This window comes from Pseudophryne corroboree, unplaced genomic scaffold, assembly GCF_028390025.1.
Source record: "Pseudophryne corroboree isolate aPseCor3 unplaced genomic scaffold, aPseCor3.hap2 scaffold_806, whole genome shotgun sequence".
Lineage (NCBI taxonomy): Eukaryota > Metazoa > Chordata > Amphibia > Anura > Myobatrachidae > Pseudophryne > Pseudophryne corroboree.
Window position 1 is genome coordinate 191,496 of NW_026970385.1, and position 18,287 is coordinate 209,782.

At 44.5% G+C, this 18,287-nt stretch overlaps 2 non-coding genes across 2 annotated transcripts; both read left to right on the plus strand.

Annotated features, from left to right (window-relative positions):
• The first annotated feature begins 6,481 nt into the window (after positions 1 to 6,481).
• On the plus strand, positions 6,482 to 6,645 carry LOC135041964 (U1 spliceosomal RNA). Its single transcript, XR_010235306.1, has one exon. It is a non-coding gene; the product is annotated as a U1 spliceosomal RNA (small nuclear RNA).
• Positions 6,646 to 6,797: 152 nt separating this feature from the next.
• On the plus strand, positions 6,798 to 6,960 carry LOC135041951 (U1 spliceosomal RNA). Its single transcript, XR_010235295.1, has one exon. It is a non-coding gene; the product is annotated as a U1 spliceosomal RNA (small nuclear RNA).
• Positions 6,961 to 18,287: the final 11,327 nt, after the last annotated feature.

Sequence of the window (18,287 nt, forward strand, 5' to 3'; positions counted from 1 at the left end):
CGCAGCATTCCAATGCGGAAGATTCCATGGAACCAGAGATCCTTCCATTGAGAAGGACATGCTGCCTGGATGACTACACTGTGCAAATTAAATCACGGAGCCAGTTGGCTTGTGGGTGGCTCTGGTGACTGGGTGGTTGGGTGGGTGGTGTGTCGGAAGTGGAGCGCATGCAAATGATTGTGTATCATCCAGCTAGTGAGAGAGAAAACTCATGCAGGAGTGTTCCTGCTTGTCAGTGGGTTATGCACCTTGCCAGACGTTAAATCTACATAGAGCAGCTGGAGGGGACAAGAGCAGGTTTGCAAAATATAGATAGAAGAGCATATATGCTGGCGCATTCTCCATGATTGTGTCAGCTTATGTTTTGGTGCACTGCACTTTCCTCCACTAAGTTTTAGCCATTTTTGTTAAGCTCAAGTGTAGTTGCTTCTCGGCCTTTTGGCTGTGATCTTGTATCGTGGTTGAAGGGTCTGCTGGAGGGAGGGATTGTTTTCTTCATTGGCGAAAGACCAAAGATATTCCAGGATGGAAGGCATGGGAACACTATCTGTTTTTCAGTTGTGGAAGAGCACAGAGGTCGGATTGGACTACATTCTATAGTAAAGGATATCTTTCTATTTATTGACCCTCCCCTTATATGTGTCTGTGTTACAATAAAGCTTCGGTTTTGTGAATCCCTCACCCTCTTACACTCCACACCCATAGCCTTATTAACTGTTGTATTATTGTATACTTTAAATGTATAGTGCAGTTCATGATTTATAGTGTAGACTGGCCTGTGCTGTAGTTCTTGAACTGTACTATACCGTCAGCATTTGTATTGTGTTTTGGCTGTGCTGCAACACTGTATTTATGTGTGCAATGTTTATGTATGTTTTTTTTTTATGTCAATAAAGACTGCTTTTCAAGCCAATATCTGAAAACAATCAATGTTTATCTTTGATGGCAATAAAAGTGGTATGATATTTGATGCTTTTGAAATCCAATATCTGATATGTCCCCTATCTGGGAACCATATATTAAATGGCTTTTCAGAAAAGGGAGATGGGAGAAGAGCTTTCATTACTTGTAGGACCGATGCACATAAAGAAGCAAAAAAACATACATAAACATTACACACATAAGTACCGCGTTGCGGCACAGCCAAAACACAATAGAAATGCTGATGGTATAGTACAGTTCAAGAACTACAGCACAGGCCAGCCTACACTATAAATCATGAACTGCACTATACATTTAAACTGTACAATAATACAACAGTTAATAAGGCTATGGGTGTGGAGTGTAAGAGGGTGAGGGAATCACAAGCCCGAAGCTTTATTGAAAGACTGACACATATAAGGGGAGGTTTAATAAATAGAAAGACATCCTTTACTATAGAATGTAGTCCAATCCGACCTCTGTGCTCTTCCACAACTGAAAAACAGATAGTGTTCCCAAGCCTTCCATCCTGGAATATCTTTGGTCTTTCGCCAATGAAGAAAGCAATCCCTCCCTCCAGCAGACCCTTCAACCACAATACAAGATCACAGCCAAAAGGCCGAGAAGCAACTACACTTGAGCTTAACAAAAATGGCTAAAACTTAGTGGAGGAAAGTGCAGTGCACCAAAACATAAGCTGACACAATCATGGAGAATGCGCCAGCATATATGCTCTTCTATCTATATTTTGCAAACATGCTCTTGTCCCCTCCAGCTGCTCTATGTAGATTTAACGTCTGGCAAGGTGCATAACCCACTGACAAGCAGGCACACTCCTGCATGAGTTTTCACTCTCACTAGCTGGATGATACACAATCATTTGCATGTGCTCCACCTCCGACACACCACCCACCCAACCACCCAGTCACCAGAGCCACCCACAAACCAACTGGCTCCGTGATTTAATTTGCACAGTGTAGTCATCCAGGCAGCATGTCCTTCTCAATGGAAGGATCTCTGGTTCCATGGAATCTTCCGCATTGGAATGCTGCGGAACAAAAAGGATTTAAATATTCAGCTTGCTAGCATTCAATGTACCTGCGGCTTGGCTCTAGCACATGGGTCTTCATCCTGTGGCCCTCCAGCTGCTGTGAAACTACACATCCCAGCACGCCCTGCCACAGTTTTGCTATAAGGTATGCTAAAACTGAGGCAGGGCATGCTGGGATGTGTAGTTCCACAGCAGCTGGAGGGTCGCAGGTTGAAGACCCATGTTTTAGCATGCCTGTTCTATGATGCATGTTCCGTGATGTCACAATCAGCTTGGAATGGGGTGTCTAGCAGGCATTTGCTGACAGCCACTTGAGGGAGACACACATCAGGAGATGCAGCATATCGGAGGTCTTCGATGCCTTTCCAGCAAATGCACACCACCTGCTGCTGGTCTGGACACAAAACAATGCCCACAATCGAAGTCCCAAAATGCCCAACTACAGGATTCATGTAAGTAGTGAATTTAGGAATGAATTTAGAAGTAGGAAATTAAGTTAGTTCACAAGTACATTCAAATTCAGATCTAAAGTCTAGGTAGGCCTCACGTCCTGGCAGCCGCCAGCATTTAAAAATGCCTTGATTAGAGGTACGGAATTAAATGTAGATAAGAAGTAGACACAAAATAAGACTCCGCAGAGCAGTTATCAGGTGTTTTTATCAATTGTTGCATTTAAAAAATCAAGCAATTAGGGAACACAATGTTGCAACAATGTAACCCTATTTGCAAAATAGTACTAAATAAGTTTGTCGATGTAAGACATTTGCAAAGGCGCATCCAAAACACGCTGGAAAATGCAACTGAATCTGTTTTTGGAGGCTAGAATAGGAAATGTGCATCGGTCCTACAAGTACTGAAAGCTCTTCTCCCATCTCCCTTTTCTGAAAAGCCATTTAATATATGGTTCCCAGATAGGGGACATATCAGATATTGCCTTTCAAAAGCAGCAAATATCATACCACTTCTATTGCCATCAAAGATAAACATTGATTGTTTTCAGATATTGGATTGAAAAAGCAGTCTTTATTGACATAAAGAAGCAAAAAAACATACATAAACATTACACACATAAGTACTGTGTTGCAGCACAGCCAAAACACAATACAAATGCTGTCGGTATAGTACAGTTCAAGAACTACAGTACAGGTCAGCCTACACTATAAATCATGAACTGCACTATACATTTAAACAATACAATAGTTAATAAGGCTATGGGTGTGGAGTGTAAGAGGGTGACGGAATCACAAGCCCAAAGCTTTATTGAAAGACAGACACATATAAAGGGAGGATTAATAAATACAAAGATACCCTTTACTATAGAATGTAGTCCAATCCGGTCTTTCAACTCTTCCACAACTGAAAAACGGATAGTGTTCCCAAGCCTTCCATCCTGGAATATCTTCAGTCTCTCGCCAATGAAGAAAACAATCCCTCCAGCAGACTCTTCAACCACAATACAATATCACAGCCAAAAGAGCGAGAAGCAACTACACTTGCGTTTAAACAAAATGGCTAAAACTTAGTGGAGGAAAGTGCAGTGCACCAAAACATAAGCTGACACAATCATGGAGAATGCGCCAGCATATATGCTCTTCTGTGTATATTTTCCAAACCTGCTCTTGTCCCCTCCAGTTGCTCCATGTAGATTTGACGTCTGGCAAGGTGCATAACTCACTGACAAGCAGGCACACTCCTGCATGAGTTTTCTCTCTCACTAGCTGGATGATACACATTCATTTGCATGTGCTCCACCTCCGACACACCGCCCACCCAACCACCCAGTCACCAGAGCCACCCACAAGCCAACTGGCTCCGTGATTTAATTTGCACAGTGCAGTCATCCAGGCAGCATGTCCTTCTCAATGGAATAATCTCTGGTTCCATGGAATCTTCCGCATTGGAATGCTGCGGAACAAAAAGGATTTAAACATTCAGCTTGCTAGCATTCAATGTACCTGCGGTTTGGTTCTAGCACATGGGTCTTCATCCTGTGGCCCTCCAGCTGCTGTGAAACTACACATCCCAGCATGCCCTGCCACAGTTTTGCTATTAAGGTATGCTAAAACTGAGGCAGGGCATGCTGGGATATGTAGTTCCACAGCAGCTGGAGGGTCGCAGGTTGAAGACCCATGTTCTAGCATGCCTGTTCTATGATGCATGTTCCGTGATGTCACAATCAGCTTGGAATGGGGTGTCTAGCATGCATTTGCTGACAGCCACTTGAGGCAGACACACATCAGGAGATGCAGCATATCGGAGGTCTTCGATGCCTTTCCAGCAAATGCACACCACCAGCTGCTGGTCTGGACACAAAACAATGCCCACAATTGAAGGCTCAAAATGCCCAACTACAGGATTAATGTAAGTAGTGAATTTAGGAATGAGTTTAGAAGTAGGAAATTAAGTTAGTTCACAAGTACATTCAAATTCAGATCTAAAGACTAGGTAGGCCTCACGTCCTGGCAGCACCCAGCATTTAAAAATGCCTTGATTATAGGTAGGGAATTAAATGTAGATAAGAAGTAGACACAAAAGAAGACTCCACAGAGCAATTATCAGGTGTCTTTATCAATTTTTGCATTTAAAAAATCAAGCAATTAGGGAACACAATGTTGCGACAATGTAACCCTATTTGCAAAATAGTACTAAATAAGTTTGTCGATGTAAGACATTTGCAAAGGCGCAAACAAAACACGCTGGAAAATGCAACTGAATCTGTTTTTGGAGGTTAGAATAGATGCAGGATCAAGTAGCTCAATGGGTAGGGTGTTTGATTAGAATTTAACAGGTTATAGGTTTGAATCCTGGGTATGATAGTTTGAGGTGTTATTTAATAAAGTATGTTTATATATTAGTCACACATGGCTTACTTGTACAAATGGCATGTCACCAGTTAGTGCTGACTGCTGATATGCCATTTACACAAACATGCCATGTGTGACTGTATATGCATTTAAGGAGGGCACCCCTGCAATACCACAAACCATTGAGTGTCAAGTATACTAGATATATCTTCATATCTCATGTGCTTTCTCTGAGACCAATCTTGTTATGCCCCTTCCCCACAAGGCATGCGCCTTTTGTCCATATTGCAAAAATGGGGGGGAGGGCATATAATTCTCTGTCACAGGGCACCAAAAAGTCTAGTTATGGCTCTGGTATGCATTATGTAATCTGGCAGACCATCTCTCCAACACTGGCTGGTTGGAATAGAAATCCGGTTATCTATGTGAGCAAATGACCATCAACGATTTACTCTCAAACACTAAAAAATGGACAAAAATGGTCCCCTAAACAAATTGGTTAAATTTTGGGTTTAACCAATTTGTGTAATGACCATTTTTGACCACTTTTCTAGTGTTTGGGAGCAAATGGTTAATTGACATTTGCTCCTATACATTACCAGATTTTCATTCCATCCATCCAGACTGGATAGATAGCCTGACAGATAATTGTGTAGTGTACGCCCAGGATAACTGTTAGTCATGCTTTATTTTATGGCGGCACATAAATGGGTGGACAGATCCAGGGCAAGCACTGCCCACTCATGCATAGTTGTCAACTGATGTGAAGTTCCAGGGGGCAATCTCAGTTATAAAGAGAAGTATCTGGAAATTGTCCCTAGTTAAAAAAAAAAAAAATTTTTTATCAACTCCATTTATTTAGTATGATATCCCAGGTGATAGGATGCCGGCAGTCAGAACAACATACTTTATTAAATAACACATCTCAAACTACCATACCCAGGATTCAAACCTATAACCTGTTGAATTCTAACCAAACACCCTACCTATTGAGCTATTTGATCCTGCATAAAAATTGTGAACATTATATGAAGCTATTGGTACTTTGCAAAAAAAAAGAATCAGCATTACAACGCAGCAGATCCATGCAGTTTGCAGCCACACACTACATGTATCTGCTCAGCCACAATGCTGATTATTTCTTCACAAAGTACAAGGTGAGCTCCAAACAGAATTCTCTAGCTTAGAATTATACCTTTCTTTGCCAAACCTAGAAGTCGGGCCCCCCACCCTGGGATCCCCCAGAGGGAGGCCTGCACCGTCATGCGGCAGGCTTGTCCGTTTTGGAAGCAGGCTGATGGGCAGCCCAGGATTGCTTCAGTCTGGGCTTGGCAGGTCTGGAAACATGAGCTTGCTTTGGGTATGCCTGACCTTGGGTACGCTTTACCTGGAGGATGAAAGGGCCAAGAAAAGTACTTTTAGCCTTCTGCGTGGTAGGAGTCATACTAGGTAGGCAAGCTGTTTTAGCAGTAGCCAGATCAGCTACAATCTTATTGAGGTCTTCTCCAAAAGGAGATTCAACTGAGGCAGCACAAGGGAACTCTCATCTGGGGACAACAACTGCAGGGAGAACACATATTTTCAGATGAACATGGTAGGGCAGAAGGCTGCCTAATACTGAAGCACCCCCAAACAACAAATCAAATGCAACTTACTTGACAGAGATGTGCCTGAGCAACGGCCCTCCCCAGCCCTATCCCAAATCATACTTATTTTGCATAGGAGATACCATGGTCATGAAGATTGTTCTCCCAGGGTTAGGTTCATTCATTGCATTCTGGGTATGCTGACCCCTGTGATTTCCCCAAATGTGGGAAACTCGACTGCATTATTTGTGGTAGTGGGGGACTGTGTTTGTGCTTTCCTCTGGTCAGCTCTGGTAAAAGTCAGATTTCTTTGTCTCAGATCTTCCTCTAGCCTTGTTCTTCTTTCGAGAGTTCCCTTGTGCTGCCTCAGTTGGATCTCCTTCACTTGACAGGGGGGTGCCCGAGCAGCGACCCTCCCCAGCTCTAGCCCAACTCCTACTTACCTGCCAGGTGAGATACTATGATCATGAAGTTGCTTCTCCCAGGGCAAGGCTCACCCATTGCACTCTGGGTGTGCTGCCCCTGCGATTTCCCCAAATGTGGGAAACTTGACTGCATAATTTGAGTTTTCCCTGGTCGGCTCTCATGTAATTCAGATCTCTTTGTCTCAGGTCTCTCTCCAGCCTAGTTTGCTGTCTGGTTCCACTTCTTTTTTCTTGAGCCCCTCCCTTCTATACCCTTGTGCACTATCCTGACTTCTCCTCCCGTCTGCTTACTTTGTGCCTCCCAATGCACAATGCAAACTACAGGTAGTGCTGCAGGGCCCACACCCTTTTACTTGCTTTACAGAGCAGCTCTGGAGCTGTTACAGTGCCCAGCTGCTGCAAGAAATCAGCTTGAATGCTTCAGGGGCTGGGGAATGGCCAACATGAGCCCCACACCGAAGGAGGGTGGGGGTGCTTAATGCGAACTAGGGGTCATCCAAGCACCACAAAAGGCCTCCATGCCCTGCACGCTCCTTTTCTCTTTTCATATGCAGACGAGGGTTGAAGCCAACTTTGACCCACTGCTTGGATGACATCACCATATTCAAATCCATCTGCTGCAGGCCATCCCCCAGGAATGCTTGCACTAGTTGTTGCATTTGGTTTGTTGTTTGGGGGTGCTTCAGTATTAGGCAGCCTTCTGCCACCCCATGTTCATCTGAAAATATGTGTTCTCCCTGCAGTTGTTGTCCCCAGATGAGAGTTCCCTTGTGCTGCCTCAGTTGAATCTCCTTTACTTGACAGAGATGTGCCTGAGCAACGGCCCTCCCCAGCCCTATCCCAAATCATACTTATTTTGCATAGGAGATACTATTGTCATGAAGATTGTTCTCCCAGATTTAATTAAGTGATTTTATAAAAAACAGCTAGGAAGCACAATTTAGCAGTGGGTTGCAGAGAAAAAAATAACATTTTAAACCTACCGGTAAATTTTTTTTCTCGTAGTCCGTAGAGGATGATGGGGACTCCGTAAGGACCATGGGGGATAGACGGGCTCCGCAGCAGACATGGGCACTTTAAGAAAGACTTTAGATCTGGGTGTGCACTGGCTCCTCCCTCTATGCCCCTCCTCCATACCTCAGTTAGAGAAACTGTGCCCAGAGGAGACGGACAGTACGAGGAAAGGATTTTTGTTAATCCAAGGTCAAGATTCATACCAGCCACACCAATCACACCGTATAACTTGTGATATACTACCCAGTTAACAGTATGAAAACAACATAGCATCAGTCCAAGACCGATGAAAACTAACATATAACCCTTATGTAAGCAATAACTATATACAAGTCTTGCAGAAGTAGTCCGCACTTGGGACGGGCACCCAGCATCCTCTACGGACTACGAGAAAAAGATTTACCGGTAGGTTTAAAATCTTATTTTCTCTTACGTCCTAAAAGATGCTGGGGACTCCGTAAGGACCATGGGGATTATACCAAAGCTCCCAAACGGGCTCCTGCGGATGACTCTGCAGCACCGATTGAGCAAACAGGAGGTCCTCCTCAGCCAGGGTATCAAACTTATAGAACTTTGCAAAGGTGTTTGAACCCGACCAAGTAGCAGCTCGGCACAGCTGTAGTGCCGAGACCCCCGGGCAGCTGCCCAAGAAGAGCCCACCTTCCTAGTGGAATGGGCCTTGACTGAATTAGGCAACGGCAATCCCGCCATAGAATGCGCCTGCTGAATCGTGTTACAGATCCAGAGAGCAATAGTCTGATTTGAAGCAGGGGTGCCAATCTTGTTGGCTGCATACAGGACAAACAGTGCTTCTGTTTTTCTGACTCTAGCCGTTCTGGCCACGTAAATTTTCAAAGCCCTGACCACATCAAGGGACTCGGAATCCTCCAAGTCACGCGTAGCCACAGGCACCACAATAGGTTGGTTCATATGAAAGGATGAGTCCACTTTTAGCAGGAATTGAGGACGGGTCTGCAATTCCGCTCTATCCATATGGAAAACCAGATAGGGGATTTTATGTGATAAAGCTGCTAATTCCGTCACTCGCCTAGCGGAAGCCAAGGCTAATAACATGACCACCTTCCAAGTGAGATATTTAAACTCCACCATTTTAAGTGGTTCAAACCATAACCTTAACACCACGTTAAGGTCCCAAGGGACCACCGGAGGTACAAAAGGAGGCTGAATATGCAGTACTCCCTTCACAAAAGTTTGTACTTACTTCAGGAAGAGAGGCCAATTCCTTTTGAAAGAAAATGGATAAGGCCAAAATCTGAACCTTAATAGAGCCTAATTTTAGGCCCAAATTCACTCCAGTTTGTAGGAAGTGAAGGAAGTGGCCCAGGTGGAATTCTTACGTATGAGCATTCCTGGCCTCACACAAAGAAACATATTTTCGCCATATACAGTGATAATGTTTAGATGTCACGTCCTTCCTAGCCTTTATTAGCGTAGGAATGACCTCATCTGGAATACCCTTTTCCGCTAGGATCCGGCGTTCAACCGCCATGCCGTCAAACGCAGCCGCGGTAAGTCTTGGAACAGACAGGGCCCCTGTTGCAACAGGTCCTGTCTTAGAGGAAGTGGCCACGGATCTTCTGTGAGCATTTCCTGCAGATCTGGATACCAGGTCCTTCGCGGCCAATCTGGAACAATGAGAATTGTTCTTACTCCTCTTTTTCTTACTATTATCAACACCTTGGGTATGAGAGGTAGAGGAGGAAATACATAGACCGACCGGAACACCCACGGTGTCACTAGGGCGTCTACAGCTACTGCCCGAGGGTCTCTTGACCTGTTGCAATACCTCTGTAGCTTTTTGTTGAGGCGGGACGCCATCATGTCTATCTGGAACAGTCCCCACCGACTTGCAATCTGTGCGAAGACTTCCTGATGGAGTCCCCACTCTCCTGGATGTAGGTCGTGTCTGCTGAGGAAGTCTGCATCCCAGTTGTCCACTCCCGGAATGAACACTGCTGACAGTGCGCTTTGATAAAGCTAAATATTTATCTTATTTAAAACCCTTTGTGAGGTCTAAGAACACTGTACGCTATTTGCGTATGGAGTACCGTAAGGGTACGCTCGTTGCGTAACAATCGCTTAGCCGTGGTCGAGACGCTCAAGCGTCACGTTCGCTCACGGCCAAGAGATCACAGGCAGGCACGCTATTGGCTGCTGACTAACGTAATGGTTCGCTATAGCGTAACGGACACTGTATCGGGAGCGGGCTGCTCGAGCGATACAGACGCTCACGAGAATACGCTGTTGGTATCGGGCACACTTATAGGTGAGCGACTACCGTAATGCTACGCTATCAGCGTAGCGGACGCTCGAGACCACGAGGAGATCACGAGCGGCGCCGACGCTCACAATGTTAAACCTTTATGTCTAAACCACAAACAATGTAATTTGCTGTAAAACCTTAGTGTAGAGATAGGGTGTAAATGCAACACTGTATAACCTTATTAACTCAAAAGCTGTTCGAGCGTCACCGACGCTCTGAGAATACTTAACACTATAAGAAATACACAAATACCGTGCTTAGGGTCCAACGCCTAATATATATATTATGAATGTTATACTTGCAAAAGAATTAATACAATACAAGTCATACACTACAATATAACATAGACTAACTAACCAGGTAACTACACAGTAAATACAATACAAGTACGTTTAAGAGAAAATGAGAGAAAGAGAAGAGAGAGAGAGAAAGATATGGCCCATAATAACAAGAAAAGACAATATGATTACGGAGAAAACTTACGCACAAAGGAAACGATCGCATGCGCCTCTGGACATCCAGCTCCCGATTTTCAGCAATGATAACCGATGAAGAGTGAGTGCTGGATGTGATCGGCCTGTCTATTTATGCCCCACACACAATACAATTCAATGGTCCCTACAATCTCATTGTTCATTGGACACAGGAATTCGTCTTCGCATTATAACAAAAGGTCATAGGTTGATTCATACAGGTGGGCTGTGACTATTTCCAACAGCTCAGGTGGGAGGGAAACTGGGTTTCCCGCCGCATGGATAAGTAAGTGCAAATACAGTAAATGTTCATAAACTTCTTATGTCCATAACTATTCGCACGAGCGATTGATCCGCTTCAAACCAACACCGGAATATTGCTAATTAAATACTCTTCCGATGGATACTAAACACCACTGTATTACTCCTGTCTGACCCTTCGTATCAAACAATGAGGGATCTCTCTGTCCAGGAACATACTACATTAACTAAACTTTCAGAATCTATCAAAGGGACCATAATCTACAAAATGCATTATATGGTGAAAATATGTAACGAAAGAGTCGCCCGCTAGACGCACACAATCTCTACCGTAAATGTGCATACCGTGCGCCTGCGGGTGCCCGCAACAGCGAGTATGCGCACGCACGGTAGAGTGCACGCATGCGCAGCAGGGACACATATGAGGTGCAAATATGGCAGTGTGCATCGTGATATTTTTCTGACTTTGACAGTCCACCCTTTGGCAGTCAACAATAACTGCCACTTCCTAAAACATTTCAAAAAGAGAAAAATATATGTCAGGGGTTAATACATTTACATGGTTGGGTAGGGGAGGAGAGGAGAAGGTAGGAAAAGGGTATGACCTAGTGAGATAGCAGAAGCATGTGTGTATGAATCCATGTTTGGGGGGTCATGTATCATCGTGCCGTACGTGTTTTAAATCAAGCTTTGAGGTATTGCGAAGTATACATTTGAATTCCTTCTTATCCCGTGGTACGGGTCTGTGGATGGGCTGTCAAACTTTACCGAGCTTTTTTCGGATTTTGGTTGTAACAAAAATGGGGAGCACATTTTAGTTGATGATACATGAATGGGGGAATATGTGATTGCTGATATCTGTGCCTGTATTCCCTATACTATGTGTGTAATTACCTGAAGGTTGTAGAGATGAAGAAAATACATAGTTACGGTAAATGCAGTGGTATTCTATGTCAGGTTAATGAACATTCGTCGATTGAGGTCTTGTTTGGTGTCTGTTGAATGCAGTCTTCTTTGTGCTTTTGCCCATAAGGTGCGAGCAAAAAGCTTTGTCAATGTCCATAGATTTACAAAAGTGTTGGGCTAGAGTAATTTTAAAATTTCTAGGGAAACTGGGGATCTATGGCATAGTTCATCAAAAATCTGTGTATAAGGTTGTCAAAACTTCTTCTTTAATCCATCTGTTGTCTGTATATCGGCTCATCAAATTCCTCGTCCAAGTGGGTCTTTTTACCTCAGAGGAAAACGGAAAAACAGGTGAAAGAAACGGACCGTAGAAATCGCATTACAATTTCCTCACTCCTTAAACTCATCACCCTGGTACTTCGTTTGCACTTCGTTAAAGCCTGACCGCATCTAAATATCAAGCCAATCGTTATGATAACACCTAAGATACATAGGAGAAACTTCCCTACATCCATTATAACTCCTTGAGCCCATTCTCCTAAACCGGAGAACCAATTTCGCGGGTTCAACCATGACACCCAACTAGTCAGCTCATTACTCACAGCAGCAAGGGTGAGATTGTGTCTCCTGCGAAATTCCCACTTCAATTGGAGAATATCGTCCATCTTTTGGTCTATGACCTCGACCGGGTCCTCGGTACTATTCGTTATATATGTGCAGCATTTCACGCCGTACTGCGTTGCCAGTGTGACACAATATCCACCTGTTACTGCTGTGAGATAATTGAGAATCATTCTATGCTGAACTAGTTCTGTTTTATAAGCTTGAAGTTCTCTTCCAGTATACCTAAACGTGTCATCATACATTTCTGTGATATTGTCTAACAAATTTGCGAGCGCAGATATGTATTTATAATTCAACACTCCTCTGGCGGTGCGAGTGAGGTCTAACGCAAGTAGAAACTGAATCCCGGTGGATTCATGGATCATGTCAGAGGCCGGGTGCTCTGTTCTTTCTATCAGGTGCCGTTTAACTACGTGCTCGTAATGGGTGTGAGTATAAGGAGTTTGGGCAACACGGTGTATGTCTTTCATTTTGGCATGTGATACAGTCATTACCTCAGGCAATACTTTTCCAATATAACACAATCCTTCAGAGTTTGGGGCAAGCCACTTATACGCCTTCCTCCCGCATATGAAATATGCATCATCGGGGAGAACATATGGGACGGAGTAGGACATAACCATATTACACATTTTCCATGTGAAATCTCCTAACCCTAATTCTCCCATCTGTCTAGTACACGTATCAGCTTGTACGATATGTGCACAGTATCCTGGTGATACCTCTCCAACTCTCGTAATCCTACTTCCTAGGGTATACCTATACCGGAAAGATTTTCCTCTACTGGCTATGTGGCGTATAAGCTCTGTATCTGTCGGCATTCTATCTGCTCTATATGAAAAGGTCATGGTTTGGTTACTCCATGACACTTCCCAATTTCCCGGCTTTCGGGGATTGGAAATGTTAAAACATATGAGGGATCTATCCACATGATATTGGTGGAGCTTCAAACTAGGAGGACTGGAGATATTAAACCTCCTGTCCACCGGTCTCCCACCACTTAGCTCAAGTACCTCCCCTATCGTTAAAGGAAATGGTACTAGTCCTGATTTGCTATGACCTTGAGGTACTTGAGAGCATACCCAACAATCTGTTTGATTTAACACGCTACCCACTAAGGAGTGATAGTCACTCAAGGGATGCCGGTCCATGTGGATATTAAAACTGGATTGGCATTTCTTAATGCACCCATCCTCGACTACGTTGTCACAGAGCCTACAGATACAGTTTTCTTCAGCTAACAATCCTTCACAATTCCTTCTATTGTCAATGCTATCGGATCGTTTTCTGATACTCGCCTTTGCTTGTTGATTATGTTGTTCTCGGAAAACTACGCCTCCATCTCTGTCATCAGAACCCATTCCAGAACCTCTCTCGACCTCCATGGTACTCTCGCCGGAACAGACTGCTCTGGTCAACATCATGGTCAACAGGAAAATCCGGATCACAGTCTCTTGGGGCAAGTCCATCTTATAGGAGGAAACGAAGAAGAATGAGAAGGGGGGGAAAATAATTTGAGGGAGAGGGGATGGGAAGTTGGAGAAAAACAATAAAAGGGAACAGGGAATCGACAACTGCTTTTGATCTTGTGATTTTCAATGCTCAGGTGCCGCCTCAGTCCTCCTGGAACAGACACTCCAGTGATACAACGTCCTCTACCGTCTGTTCCTTATCACGGGACCTCTCTGGATCAGCAACCTTCTTACAATGGGACGAATGAACCCAAGTCTCTCTCTCGGCAACTTTCAATGCTGTAGTGCTAGTCAATAAGACTTGGTATGGTCCTTCCCATCTGTCAATAAGGCAACCTGAGCGTAGAAAATTTCGTATCATTACATACTCCCCAGGTTCAACGTCATGACAATTACTATCTGGTAAATCAGGAATCACCAACTTCAAATTATTATTTTGATTCCTTAGCTGTTTACTCATATTAACCAGGTACTTTACAGTCACTTCATTGTTACACTTCAAATCATCCTGAGGGTTAATCATAACATGCGGTTGTCGACCAAACAAGATTTCAAAAGGGGACAGATTAAGAGGGGACCTGGGAGTGGTTCTGATGCTGTACAGTACAATGGGTAAAGCTTCTGGCCATGTCAATCCTGTTTCTGCCATAACTTTGCTCAAATTATTTTTAATAGTGCTATTCACTCTTTCCACCTTCGCACTCGCCTGTGGACGGTATGGAGTGTGCAGCTTGCTATCAATTCCCATCAACTTACACATTCCTTGAAAGACATCACCTGTAAAATGGGTACCCCTATCACTTTCGATAATTCTAGGGATACCATATCTACATACAAATTCCTGCACAATTTTCTTAGCAGTAAACATAGCGGTATTTGTGGCCGCCGGGAATGCTTCAACCCAATTTGAGAACACATCTATACAAACAAGTACATATTTCAAATTTCGACAAGGGGGTAATTGAATGAAGTCAATCTGTATTGCCTGGAAAGGACCGCCTGCAGGTGGGATATGAGATGGTTCTGTTGGTATTGCCTTTCCGATATTCTTTCTCAAACAGGTAAGGCATGACATTGCTCTCTTACTTGCATGAGATGAAAATCCTGGGGCGCACCAATATGCTCTTACCAACTTGCACATTCCTTCCTTGCCCAGATGAGTCAGCCCGTGAGCTGCCTCAGCTAAACATGGAAGATATGCTCTGGGGGCCACCGGTTTACCTTGTCCATCCGTCCAGAGTCCTGAGGACTCCTGGCCATATCCCTTCGCCTTCCAGACTGCCTTTTCCTGTGTGGAACACAAATTTTGCATTTCACACAACTTCTGTGTGTTGATGGTATTAAATACCATCAGTTGTGTGGTGTCTGTCTGTCTGGGGGTACCAGCTGCTAACTTAGCTGCTTCGTCTGCTCGGCTGTTACCAAGTGATACTGGGTCCTGGCTATATGTGTGTGCTTTACACTTGATAACAGCCACTCTGTCGGGTTCCTGTATCGCTGTTAGAAGCCTTTTGATGTGAGCTGCATGCGCTACCGGTGTACCAGCTGCCGTCATGAAATTTCTGAGGCGCCATAGGGCTCCGAAATCATGGACTACCCCGAATGCGTATCTAGAGTCGGTGTAGATATTGGCTGATTTGCCCTTAGCCAATTCACATGCTCTGGTTAGGGCGACCAGTTCAGCAACCTGGGCTGAGTGAGGTGGGCCTAGCGGTTCCGCTTCTATGGTGCCTTGGTCATCTACGACTGCGTATCCAGTACACAAGTCTCCCGAGTCTGACTGTCTGTGACAACTACCGTCCGTGTAGAAAGTTAGATCTACATTTTCCAGCGGGTTGTCACTGATGTCAGGCCTTGCGGTAAAATTTTGGGTCAAATATTCCATACAATCATGTGTGTCCTCCTGTGTGTTAAATTCTCCTTCCCCACCACTCTCATCCTCCACCCTTTGTGCCTGTCCAGGCACACCTGGGAGATATGTTGCAGGATTTAATGCACTGCATCTCCTTATGGTGATGTTTACGGGGGCCATTAGTGCCAATTCCCATCTTGTAAACCGCGCTGATGAGACGTGCCTGGTTTGGGCAGAATTTAGCAAGGCTGACACTGCATGTGGTGTATGAATTGTGAGGTTGTGACCTAGCACTACATCTTCGCTTTTCGTTACTAGCAATGCTATCGCAGCGACGCTTCGCAAGCATGTGGGGAGGGATCGCGCTACCGTGTCTAGCTGAGCGCTGTAGTATGCTACTGGCCTGCTGGCATCACCGTGCTTTTGGGTTAAGACGCCTGCCGCGCAACCAGCACTTTCTGTTCCGTACAGCTCAAAGGGTTTCCCATAGTCTGGCATACCTAATGCTGGTGCCTGCGTTAGGCACTGTTTAAGTCTCTCAAATGCCATCTCGGACTCGTCTGTATGCGAAATCCGATCAGGTTTGTTTGAGGAGACCATCTCCTGCAGAGGTAACGCTAGAATGGAAAACCCTGGGATCCAGTTACGGCAATACCCACACATTCCTAAAAATGTTCTGATCTGTTGCTGGGTTTTTGGCAGAGTCATGTCTCTAATTGCTTGAATTCTATCAGTGGTCAGGTGTCTCAGTCCTTGTGTTAGACAGTGTCCCAAATATTTTACCTTAGTTTGGCATAATTGCAACTTGTCTTTGGAAACCTTGTGTCCTGTGTCTGAAAGATGAAACAGGAGCTGTTTCGTATCCTTCAGGGATGCTTCCAATGAATCAGAACACAGTAGTAGATCATCCACGTACTGTATTAATACTGATCCACTCTCTGGTTGGAAAGACTGTAAACAATCATGCAAAGCCTGGGAAAATATACTTGGACTGTCTATGAAACCTTGTGGTAATCGAGTCCATGTGTATTGGACTCCTCTGTATGTGAATGCAAACAAATATTGGCTGTCAGGGTGCAGAGGTAACGAAAAGAAAGCGGAGCAGAGGTCAATAACAGTGAAAAATTTCGCAGTGGGAGGGATTTGCATAAGGATGACAGCTGGATTTGGCACTACGGGGAACTGACTCTCAACTATTTTGTTGATCCCCCTTAGATCCTGCACTAGCCGGTAACCCCTCCCCCCACTCTTTTTCACAGGGAAGATGGGACTATTGGCAGTGCTGGACGTTCTTACCAGAATACCCTGTTGTAGCAAGCGCTCTATTACGGGATACACTCCTAACTCCACCTCTGGCTTCAGAGGGTACTGTGGGATTTTTGGAGCTATCCTACCATCTTTTACTTGTACAACTACTGGAGCTACGTTTGCCATTAATCCAGTGTCCTGTCCATCTTTAGTCCAAAGTGACTCTGGTATCTGGGATGTCATTTCTTCTACTTTGGATGGAGTCCTATTTGTCATAATGGTATGTGACATTAATTTTGATGGGGAGTCTAACATGTCTCGCACTTCCTGAGCGTGATTCTCAGGTATGTCCAAGAATACACCTTCAGGAGTACAATAAATGACGCACCCCATTTTACACAATAAGTCTCTTCCCAGGAGATTAGTCGGTGCCGATGCAGCCAGCAAAAAGGAATGCTTGGTATGTAAAGGCCCTACTGTAATCTCGGCTGGTTTGCTAACAGGGTAGTGCTGGACTACTCCCGTTACCCCTATGGCTGGAATTGTCTTACCAGTGGTTCTCATGCCCACTGTCGAATTTATCACTGATTTGGCCGCCCCTGTGTCTACAAGAAAGTTTAATGATTTACCAGCTACATTGATTGCAATTTCAGGTTCACTCCCAAGGCTTGCAATCAATTTTACTGGCTGCAGATTACAGGTATGGCTACACCCCTATTGGGTATGGTGACCTCCCTGAATCCCGCTGGCAGCAACTACTTGTGAAGGGGTTAAATGGGAACTGCCAGGAGTTTGCCAGTCTCTGTTCGGGGGGTATCTTTTTGTTTCTCCTGCATGTGGCTCATAACTCCGTCTCTGCGGACCTTGCTCCCAATGTCGTGTGTCGTGTCGTTGTCTAGGGGGTTGGTAAGATCTTTGCGAATTTTTCGCTCTACAGTCTCGTGCTATGTGTCCCTGTTTATGACAAAAATAACATGTTACCACATTTGACTTACCCACAGGGTTTGGTGATATAAACACAGGCTGTTTTGTGGTCAGGGCCTGTATACTTACTGACATTAACTTATCACCTTGCGACTCCCTGTGTCTGGTGATATTCCGGTCGTGATCAATAGCAGCCTCTCTCAAAGTAGCCACTGACAGACCTCGCCAACATGGTTGCGTGGTCTGTACCCTTGTCTTTAATGCTTCTTTTAAACCATCCATTAGCACAGATACTGCTACTTCTTGATGGTTTGCATTGGTCCTAATGTCCTCTATGCCAGTGTACTTTGCCATTTCTAATAATGCCCGGTGAAAATAATCAGCAGCTGTTTCTGTCTCTTTTTGTTTAATGGAAAAAATTCTATTCCATTTGGCTACAGCT